The sequence below is a fragment of the Panthera onca genome, chromosome F2, assembly GCF_046562875.1.
Source record: "Panthera onca isolate mPanOnc1 chromosome F2, mPanOnc1 haplotype 2, whole genome shotgun sequence".
Lineage (NCBI taxonomy): Eukaryota > Metazoa > Chordata > Mammalia > Carnivora > Felidae > Panthera > Panthera onca.
Window position 1 is genome coordinate 26,433,741 of NC_138356.1, and position 11,633 is coordinate 26,445,373.

Consider the following 11,633-nt stretch of genomic DNA (forward strand, 5'->3'; position numbering starts at 1 on the left):
TATCTCTCTTCCTCACCAGTTACACGCTCTGCATTCTAGCCACATCTGACTGTTCTTTTCTGTGATCCGCGCATGCTTCACCTCACTGCATCAGACCTTGGCTTGGATATATTGGTAATGGTATCCAACTTGCAAACTCAGATAGGCAGACACAGAATTTTATTTTTCTCTGAGTGACTTAATTTCTATTTGGATCCCTCTTTCTAATGGCACTGAGGGAAGTTATACAATTCAAGTAGGGATGGCTACATGATTTGCAGGGTGCAGTGCAAAAATAAAAATGCAAGCCTCTTGTTCAAAAAAGAAGAACTTCAAGATGGTTAGAGCAGAGCATTAAACCAAGCGCTGGCCATTTCTGAGTACAGAGTTCGGAGCAACTCGTAGGGCAAACACACACATGAGGCTTGCCCTACAAACCAGTTGTGGCTGTCTTTCATCTCTGTGGTTATGTCTGAATTCTGGGAGGCTTGCGTAGCACACATTGGGAGTAAAAGTTATAATCCTCGGGGTCCGCTGTCTGTGCTGCTATTGGCCGAGAAAGCCGTCTGTCTGGCTCTTCATCATCAGTTCAAGCAGATTGCCTCATTCTCATCAATGAGACCCTTCGTCCTTCTGCCACAGCCGCTCCAGTGCCCAAGGGAAGAGCACAAGAGTCTGCCTCAGATCTAAGCACATCCACACTCTCAAAGTCCCAAATCTTTCCAAGGGTATCACCCCCAATCAGGACTCGGCTTGGAAGGAAACACAGGACCCCCTGTTGTAAGGAGTCACGACAGCTATGCATACCCGCTCTCTCCACCCACTCCCCACTCCTGAGGCTGGGGTGTCCTTGCCTGTCCTGCAGATTTGTATTGGATTCAAGTTTTTTCTATGCTCTGAGTCCTTGACATTGCCCATCAAGGCCCAAGCTATCCAACTACAAAAGCCAGGAAGGCATTCCCTTTTCTCACTCTATTCTGAAGTAAAGAATAACAGTAAAGTTGTCCCAACAGAGAAGAAGTTCTGAAGTCAAGGTGGAAAGAGGAGGTGAAAGTGAAATACTGGAAAGAAAAAAAAAATTGGTTGATGTTTTAAATATGTTATCCAGCCACATATATTAATTATGTCCCGGGATGATCAAGAATATATGTATGTGTGTGTATGAACCCCCCTGGGGGGGTAGTAAACTCACCACCTCCTGAGACACCCTAGCCCTGTTTCAGAAACTGGTTTTATTACCTTAAATATCTCCTTCGATGTTTAAAAACATGAAGTCCACACGCGCGCGCACACACACACACACACACACGCACACACATACACACACACACACACACACACAGACACAGAGCTCGGGAGATTCCAGAGCCTTCCTATTAGCCACTATTCCCTCCCATTTCCAAAAGCAGGGAACACATTTTGTCTTAATGTAATTTTCATCTATAGGTACCAGGGTATGTGGAATAACATGGAACAAGTATTATCATTTTCTACCAAAGGATGAGAAGGCTTCCAACTTGGGTCACGTATCCAGTTATCATAGCCACCTTTACCTCTCCTTTGCTTCTCCTCTAAACCACACTCTTCACCCCAAACACATACACAGATTTAGGTTTCTTCCCCTCTCTCTGTCTCTCTCTTTCTCTCTCTCTCTCTCTCTCCTCTCATCACTACTTTTTCTCTTGCTTAGCATGAAACTTACCAATCCTTCAACCCAACGCTTAAATGATAATTTAGTATAATTTTAATACATTAATATTATATATAGCATATATATGCTAATGCATATTAATTATTACATACCAACAAATATAGGTTATTATTACAATGGCCTACCACTGTAAGAGTAACTATAAGTTATAACCACTCTAAGTAACAACAGAAGCTAACAAATACGTATTATTTATTATATATGTCCATTATTCTAAAGATTTTATGTATGTCAATCTATTCTCATGAAGTAATTCATAGTACTTATCATCAGGGCTTCTCATGATCATGTGGGAGAGCTGTACTGACTTGAAGAATAGCCACATCCATGGAGACTCTGTCCTAGGGCTGTTCAGAAGCCTATCCATCCTTGGTGGTTGTAACTGTCCTTCCTACCAAGACAGCAGAACTGGGTCACACTATCTCTTGGGGTTCTCTCCAACATTCGTAATGAAAATTTCGCTTTATGTGGTCTTTTTAATAACAATTTATCCAACGCAGAGCTAAGGGATTAACTATGCTGAAAATATCTGCTCAATTATTTCAACAGGAGGTTGCCTATATTGGAGCAGGGTTGGGGGCTGGGAAAGGGAACAAGGGCAGCAGACGTCGGAGAGACACACGTGGGAAGAAACTAAAGAAGGAGTTGTGCCGGGCTGGCACCCTTCCGAAAATGGCCCCAGGAGACAAGAACCCCTAGGGCAGGAAAGCGCCTCTGGCCCCGGGGTCGCCCCCCTCCACCAAGAGCTGCTTAATGGAGGCTGTGTGAATGCACCAAGGGAGCAGGGGCTTTGCTTCCTAATCTGCACTTTGCACTCAGCGGCAGGCGCACCGCAGGCATCCCCTCGTGAGGTAAACATGAAAATGAATTGCTCGCTACCAGGCTACCACTACGAGGTTGGTGCCGGATGTGCGGAGATGGATGTGGGGGAGGGGAGGGGAGAGTTAAAGCTCCCTTCGGGGGTGGCAGCGGAGGGCTGGATTTGTGTCCTCACAACACACTGGGAGCAGAATTCATGAGAAATGCCCCATGTTTAGAAGTTGCTACGGAGGCACCCAAGCTTCCCCCTGAAGAAACGGATACTTAGAAATCTGTCAAGGCCAAGATGATGGGGCGTTTCGTTCATTCACTGATTTGAAAATGTTCACTGGGATCGTCATGATAACAAGAACCTGGGATCTTTCCCGTTTCGCGGGAGTTTTATTTATTTAATTTTACTGGGGCTACTTAAAGGACCTTCAAACTGCGTGGAGCTGTAGGTAGCGGAATGTGACTGACCACACGTCCAGTTTCCTCAGGACTATCACGGTTTTTGTCTGTTGCTCTGGGGGAATTATTAAAAGCATCTCTGACACTCTTGACTAGAAGTCTGGTTAGGACAACGAGTAATGGCCCCTCCAGGGTGACAGGGATTAAACCATGTGCCAAGCATCATTCTGTCAAAGCGAACCTGTGCTTTAATACTCAAAAGTGTGCTCAGGTAGCAAGGTGTGACCTAGAAATGCATCATCACCATCCCTTGCCTGGTTCTTTGTGTTCCCTTATTTTTTCTCCTACCCCTAATCCCCCTTCTGCTTTCCAATCGTGTTGATGGCCAGGCTTTGGTGTTCTGCTCAGCTTCTTCCCCCACCACCCAGATCGTCGCTGTTGTCGAAATAGATGTGCTCCACAGTCTAACTCCAGAGGCTTCCGAGCATCTTCCTGAGAAGGCTAACTGCTGCAAGGCCCACAGGGGTTCGGTGGATTAGATCGAGCCGCAAGTATATCTCTCACCCATGCGATGGTTCTACATGAGAGTTCTTGGCCCTGTGTTTCTTCCGGGAAATTACTTTCCAAATGGTGACTCCAAGACTCCTTTCGTCTTATGGTTCTACTGTCCCTCAGGGCCAGAGAGGCCTATGCTAAGCCGCAAGATGAAAGAGAACAGAAGGCAGGTCTAGAAGTGGCATGTAGCACTTCTACCCGTATTCTATTGGCAAAAATGTAGGTAGATAACAGGTCGCTGCTTTAGTTTTTTGCACAAAGAGAAAAGGAAAGAGTTTGGTCTCACGTCTGCGAAAGTTGCCCCTTCTAGTAATCAAACACCCATGTCATTCCTTTTCTCACATGTTGGAAAACATCTCCTCCTGGTGAGACAGAACTCAAAGTCGCACTCATCCCTTCACTCACCGCAAAGTCCCAGTTTCTGAGGGATGAGCAGCCCTCCTTATCACTGTCCCTATGGTCCAGTGACACATGAACTAAAAAGATAAATGGTCTATATCCCACCACGTTACCCGATATACAAAGGAGAAGCAAGGATAGGATAGTCACAGCAATCCATTTGGAAACAGGAAGAATGGAAAAGGCAACAGACATTGGTCCGTAGCAACTCATCAGGAAGGGTCTGCCTTCCAAATTATTGCCAGGGCAGTTCAGCAAATATTTTACCATTATGTAACATGGAATGCCAGCTTCTCAGCTTCTAATAGCTCATTCCTCTTTGCCCCATGGTCTGGCCGCTGAGCTAATGCCACGTATTTTGGGTTATTGCTATGGGAACACCCATACCTATTTCTAGAGGAGTCAAAAAGAACTACCCACTGTTACAAATAACTGCAAAATTTCAATGCCTAAACAGTAGAAAGATTTGTTTTTAGTTTATGGAACTTCCTTATCATCGATCGTCTTGATCAGGTGATTCTCCTGGGGTCTTTCTTTAAAAAGATGACTCTGGCTTCTAGGGTATTTCTTTGTTGACCTGCCATCCCTCGAGGATTTAGAATCATTTGTTTCCGGTATTGTGGGTGGGTGTTTTTAGGGAAAAGCCGGATTTGTAGGGGCAAGGTCTGCACGTGGATCACATTGCTTCCACCAACATCCCTTTGGCCAGAATTTGAGTCACCTCACTTAACTGCAAGGGGAGCTGGTAATATGGTTAAGCTGTACGCACAGGAGGAGAAGGAAACTGAGGGCACCACTTAGCATTTCACTGTCTCTCGCCTCCTTTTTGGCACTGTAGTACATGCTCTGCAGTATTGAATGAGACCCCTTAAACATTCCTTCTGCGCAGTAAACTCAACGTGAAGCTTTGTCAACAAGTGTTGCGGAAGGACGTTGCAGTTGACGGGGAGCTTCTCTTCCTGATCCGGTATGATGAGTTTTCTTTCTCTGCTCCTGTTCCGAAGTCCCTTGGTGTGGATGGTGACATCCAACAGTGGTGTGTCCCAGCTGCACACCTAGAGCATAAAGTCCCTCAACAACCTTGAAGCCCCAGTGTAAGACTGGTGACTACCCCCAGCATCCCCTCTGGTGTGGGCATCACACTCCAGGCCTTACACTGGCAGAAAGACCCATCTCTCTCTGAGCACCTGCCCACCACCCCCAGGTCATCTGCACCCTGGAGTGTTGTTTCTTGCTTTTCTATGACTGTGGACCAGCTCCGATCTGGACAAGCCAGTAAACTTCACAATCCCATTGACTGCAAGCACACTTCTCTGAGGAGTTCTGAAAACGAGTCTTGGAGTTCCATATGTATCCTCCCTTGGACACAGTCCTTCAGCCCTAGGGTGTCCATTAGATAGAATTGTCCTTACATTTTTGGAGTTTAGTTCTGTACCCTAATCTAATAATTCTTTATAATAAACTACTCCTGCTCAAATCGTTGCATGGTTTTGCCTTCTGGTTGGACCTAGGCTATTATACACACTGGGTTTGGTGAGTATATAGCAGTTTCTGTCCTACTCTGAATCACACACACAAGCTCCAGACTGGTTCTGTCACATTCTATAGCACAAGGCATATTTCATGGGGAGGAGAACTGAAACCCAGGTCTTCTGGTTCTAAATCACCATAAGGGATAGAAAATCACATGGGACGTGGCAAGTGAACTTTTCAGTAGAAAAAATATCAAGTATTATTTCTGAAAGAGAATGGTTCGTCACCAAAGGTATTTAGGATGATGAAACAATTTATGCAAATTAAACATAAAAGCACATTTTTATTGCCACCACCAGCGTTAGCTGTCCTGAAATTAATGATTTTGCTTATCTATTTCTCTGTGTCTTATTTTTTGTTATTGAGGTATAATTGAGATACCATAAAATTGACTCTTTTACAGTGTACAACTCAGTGGTTTTTCATACTTTCATAAAACATTCTAATATCACGACTATCTCATCCCAGATCATTTTTATCACCCTAAAAAGAATCCCTCTGTCCATGAACAGTCATTTCCTTTTATCCCCTGCCCCCAACCCCTAGCAACCACTATTTTCCATTTGTATGGATTTATCCATTCTGGACGTTTCATATAAATGGAATCATATGATATGTGGCCTCTTGTGTCCAGCTTCTTTCAATTAGCTGAATACTTTAAGGTTCACCCATGATGTAGCGTGTTGCATGTGACTTTTAATGTGTGATTTTTATAATCATTGAAAACATAGTATATTCATCTCTGTCACCTATGTTAATAAAACCAGGACAGCCATCTAGTTTTCACTTGTAAGGAAAAGGGAATAATTATGGGGGGGGGGCAGTCAGAATCATATGTTTTCATGAAATTCTAAATGTGAGCAAAAAAGAAAGTGAAAAATACCTCCAATCCTGCTTTTTAAATTTTCTTTCATGGTGTACTGCTACTAATAATCAACACTTACATAACACTTCGGAATTTCAACACATTTTTATATTGAATGCCAAAGGTAACACCTACTGCAGGAATTATATACTGTGCTTTAATTCCAGGAGACTAGAAGAATTGTATAAATAGCACTACTATTTTTTTTTAGTTGTTATTATCACACATCCTAAATATAAGTTAATAAAACCTCTAGTATTTCTGTAAAAATGCTGCTGTGAACAGAGATTGGCAAAAGCTACGCAGGAGTTTGTTTTTTGGTGTTTTTGTTTTGTTTTGTTTTTTGTTTTTTTTTAAGAGAAAATATTAAAGTTAATTATGAGCAGTCTCTAAAACAGCAAAACAGCAGCATGATCTATTGTCACTTAAAGTTTTTCCATAAGAAGGGAGATGTGATGTGATATAAAATGCCATCCTCCCAATCATATTTATATTTAATGGTTTTTTCCAACCCTATCTTCCTAGGTGCTAAAAGCTATTCCCTAGTAGTAATAAAAGTCGAGTCTGTGTTTGGTTAGAATCTTTGCAACACTCCCCTGAGATATGGGGTAGGAATATTATTACAGCTGGAGAAAGAGATGATGGTAAGTTAAGTGACTCGTCCAAGGAGACACAATAAATCAGATGTAGACCTTGGGAATAAACCTTGACTTCCCCTTCAGACTTTACTCTGTGATACCATATGGCCTTTCTGAGACACTGGAAGTTTCCTCATTAACCCTGCAGTTAATTTTTCATGTTTTATAAGGCTTTTTCCAGATACATAAATATAATCTTCCTTAATACAATTTTTCAGGCAATGTAAATTAAAGAAATCCACTCCTAATAAAGACCAGAGAGGATCTACCTTATTCGCAAGAGATGGGAAACCCAGTAACTTAGAGTAATGACTTCCATCTGCCCCTAGTAACTCGTACAAGGTTATCACATGGCCTAGCTTATTACCCTGATTATTGGGGACTGATACATAAATATGTTGGGACTACTGGCTATACTTTTTCGATAATGGGAGCAGCATGTGGACTATAACGTGGACTCCAAAGATTTCTTCGTGAAGTGCAAGTCAGGAGAGGTGATTCTTATTCCCAGTGTTAATGATGCCTTTTCCAAAAATTACATCTATCATGCCTCTGGGTAGTGAATTAGATGTGGCTAAACTAGATTTAGAGCGACAGCCAGTCTTCCCAAGATGCTTCACTAAACAAGGTATCTGCTCCTCAGAAACTTCTCAACTCTATTGGCCTCAACTGTGTTCTTGTGCATTTCAAAGAATAGACGCATCTCGTAAGCCCGATCCATAGTGACTCTATTACCCTTCCTGACAGGGATGTACCAACTGTGTTACATATAACAAATGTGCATATCGCTGCTCCATAAGAACATGGCCCAAGCCCCTTTCGTGGCAGTTAGTTCTCTGCAATTTCCTACCTTAGCAACAAAGGTGGAGAAGCCAGCTTTTCACTTCCAGACGGGAGTCTTTTTCATAGGTCCTAAGCCCAGAGAAGAAGCCAAGATTTAATTGACATTATAATGCTATCTGCAAAGATACTCCCAGCCACAATGAAAACAACCTTTTACATCACTAAAACAGAATGAATATAACACCTCAGTATGAAGCAAATATATTTAGGAAACTTCTAGGAAATCCTAAGGATGTTACCAAAAGGGCCTTTCCAAGAATAAAAGAAGATTCTGTCCTAAGTGTAAATTCCAGCCTCAAAGGCATCAAGAAATAAAAACGCACGGATCAAGTTTCAGGAGGTCCTATTATATTCATATATACTGAATGTATGGAGCACAGTGTCCTATTGTTGCAGCCAAAGAAATAGAAACAAGAGGAGATTTTAGACATATAGTTATGTATGTATATATGTGTATATATATAATGTATATTATATGTGTATTATATATATTATACACACACATATAGATAGAGGGCACATGGATGGCTCAGTGGGTTGAGCATCCAACTTCAGCTCAGGTCATGATCTCGTGGTTTGTGGGTTCGAGCCCCACACTGGGCTCTGTGCTGACAGCTCAAAGCCTGGAGCTGTTTCAGATTCTGTCTCCCTCTCTCTGCCCCTCCCCCACTCGTGCTCTGTCTCTCTGTCTCTCTCTCTCTCTGTCTCTCTGTCTCTCTCCCTCTCTCAAAAATAAGTAAACGTTAAAAAAAAAAAAAAAAAAAAAGAGTGCAGGTAATGAAGGCAGAGCATAGTCAGTGGATTCATTACTGTGTCTCCAGTGCAAACATTTGAGCTACGGCGTCTAGACCAGCAGAGCGTAAGGTCGTGAAGACAAGAAGCACAACTTTTGCTAGTGAATCACTAAGAGTAATAGTGAGTTGTGGCACTGCCATTTCCACCTTTGATTCCTGGACCATGAATACTAGCTTTGAGCGAAACAGCCCCATATATTGGCATTGATCTAAAGCACATACAGCTTCCTGTAGAACATTATCCTAGCCTTGCAAGTTATTACCATGTAGCTTGTGCTTTAAATGGGTCTTTAAAAGACCATTCCATTGTTCTATCAAGCTAGCTGCTCCAAAATAATGGGATATATGATAAGGCCAGTGAATTCCTGAGCCTGGGCCTACTGCCACACTCTTTTGCTTTGAACTGACTTCCTCGATCAGAAGCAATTCTGTGTAGAATACCACTAGGGCAGATAAGGCATTCTGTAAATCCATGGATGGTAGTTTGGGCAGAAGCATTATATACAAGGAAGGCAAATCCATCTCCAGACAAAGTGCCTATTCTAGGAAACTCATATGTACCGTATACACACATTCATTCTCCATCCTAGGGAAAATAAGCTGACCTGCACGGTGAAATCATATGGCCCACTGAGGGCAGAGAGGGAGCTATTACTATATGATGGGCAGCATAGACTGTGGAAACTTTGAATGAGCAGATTCTCTTCGATCTAGAGTAGGAACATATTTCTGTAACTTACACGGCTGAGAAGATTACATTACAGAAGAATTATTATTTTGTATCTGGAAACTATACTTTACTACCTTAAAATTAATTGAGGAGTCAAACAGAAATTTCCCAGTGCTTAAGAAAGACCAAAGTCTGAAAAATGTCTTAATAAAAATAAGGATTCATGCCCAGGCCTATTTTTAATTTTGGTATATACTCGGACAAATTGCTTTTATTGAAATGATTATGTAACATTTCAATCCTCATATGAAAATAAAAATAAGAGCCATTTTGTGTGTTTGTTTCCCCTCTTTGGGTGAGGATCAAACAGGAGAATATATTTATTTAAATCACTTACCTCAGAACACAGACCATACAAACTGCTTAAGAAATTGTAACTAAAATAGAAAGTCACCTGATTTTACACCAGTCCTATAAAGCAGTGTATAACCAGTCCCCTTTTATGGATGAAGAGACTGAGGCTAAAAGAATTCAAATGCCTGGCTGAAAGTCACAAAACCTGACCTTGAAGAGATGCACCACCGTTCACATCCAGGTTTTCTTCCTTACAAATAACGTTTGGGGCGCCTGGGTGGTTCAGTCCATGAAGTGTCTGACTCTTGATTTCAGCTCAGGTCATGATCTCGTGGTGGTGGGATCAGCCTGGAGCTCCATGCTGGACTTGGACCTTGCTTGGGATTCTCTCTCTCTTCCTCTCTCTCTCTCTCTGCCCCTCTCCTGCTCACATGCATGTGCACTCTCTCTGTCAAAAAAAATTAATTAATTACAAAAAAACCAAATAGTGCTTACCATGGATTGAGTTTGTGTCTATGTATGGTTTCAAAATAAATAAACCCTCATTGTAGGAAATTTTATTTTTTTATTTATTATTTTTTTAGTGTTTATTTATTTATTTTGAGAGAGAGAGTGTGCAAGTGGGGGAAGGGCAGAGAGAGAGGGTGAGAAATGATTCCAAGCAGGCTCCACACTGTCAGCACAGAGCCCAAGGCAGCATGTGGAAACCCCCGCAGGGCTCAAACTCATGAACTGTGAGATCATGACCTGAACTGAGATCAAGAGTCAGATGCTTAACCAACTGAACCACCCAGGCACCCCTCATTGTGGAAAATCTTCAAAACACACAAAGAACAGCATAATTATTACTGATTGCCCTTATATTTCTTATACATAAATTACATATAAATTTAGATGTTACTGTTAATAATAGTGAAAATAATAGCTAAAATTTATTGAGTCCTTTTATGAACCAGAGCTTTTTCTAGGTATTTCACATAGATTAATCCACTTTGGCCTTGCCAAGTACTGTGGAAGGTAATTTTCTTATCTCTATTTACCAATGAGAAACTTGAGGCCTAGAGAAATTAACCAGCTTTCTCAAGGTCACTAGCCTCAGTGCTGGGGGTGACTCATACTTGGGCTAGTTTACCCTAAAAGCTAGTACCCTGAGTCACTAGTCTGGGAGCTCTAGTAGACATATTTCCTTACATTGGAATCATACTCTGCATACTTATTTATTATAAATTAGTGACTTTCATTAAAACAAATAATATATAAAATTATAATAATGTTAATATCTATTCATGTCATTAAATATGTTTCTACATGATGATGTTTATTGGCAACATAGTATTACAACTTAAAAAGTGTGCCATTATTTATTCAATCAATCCTATATTGTTAGATGCTTACCTGTTGTTGTAACGCTTTGAGTGGTAAAACACTCAAAGAATACCTTTGTATAAACATTGTTGTGTACGTGACTGGATGTTTTATGGGGAAAGTTCCTGGAGTAGAATTTCTGGATAAATTTTCAAGGGTTTTGTTACACATTTCCAGCTTGTATTTCAATAAGATGATATGGATCGTGTCTCCCACTGGCAGTGAAGGAGAATGCTCTGAAACCAGGTCTTCTGATTCTTACTTACTGAGGTCAAGCCTGACTCTGTGATAATTTCTGCTTAATCCTGCCACTTGGTGACAGAGGACAGTCTGAGTCTAACCTCCTAGAGCATTCTGTGTGATGTTCTTTTAGTTCAAGTCTTACCCCCATTTGAAGCACATCATCACCCGGGGAAGCGTAGTGAACTAGAATTTGGAAAGACTTCCTTGGGAAGTATTTTTCTTGCTCTTGACTTTGCACATCCGAAGTACTTCAGGACCTTGGGAAAAACTCTCAAGACACGGCACCATCTAGATGCCAAAATGTATTTATCTTTATGTCCGGTGTTCAAGCAGTTCACATAATGGTACTCAAGGGTCTTAGTTTCCTCCAGCATGGCAGTCTCTAAGGCCAGACCTTGAGGAGTTAAAGGAGACCAGGGTGCAGGGACAGCTGGAGATAATTACTTACAATCAAAGGACACGCAGAAAAGCAGCA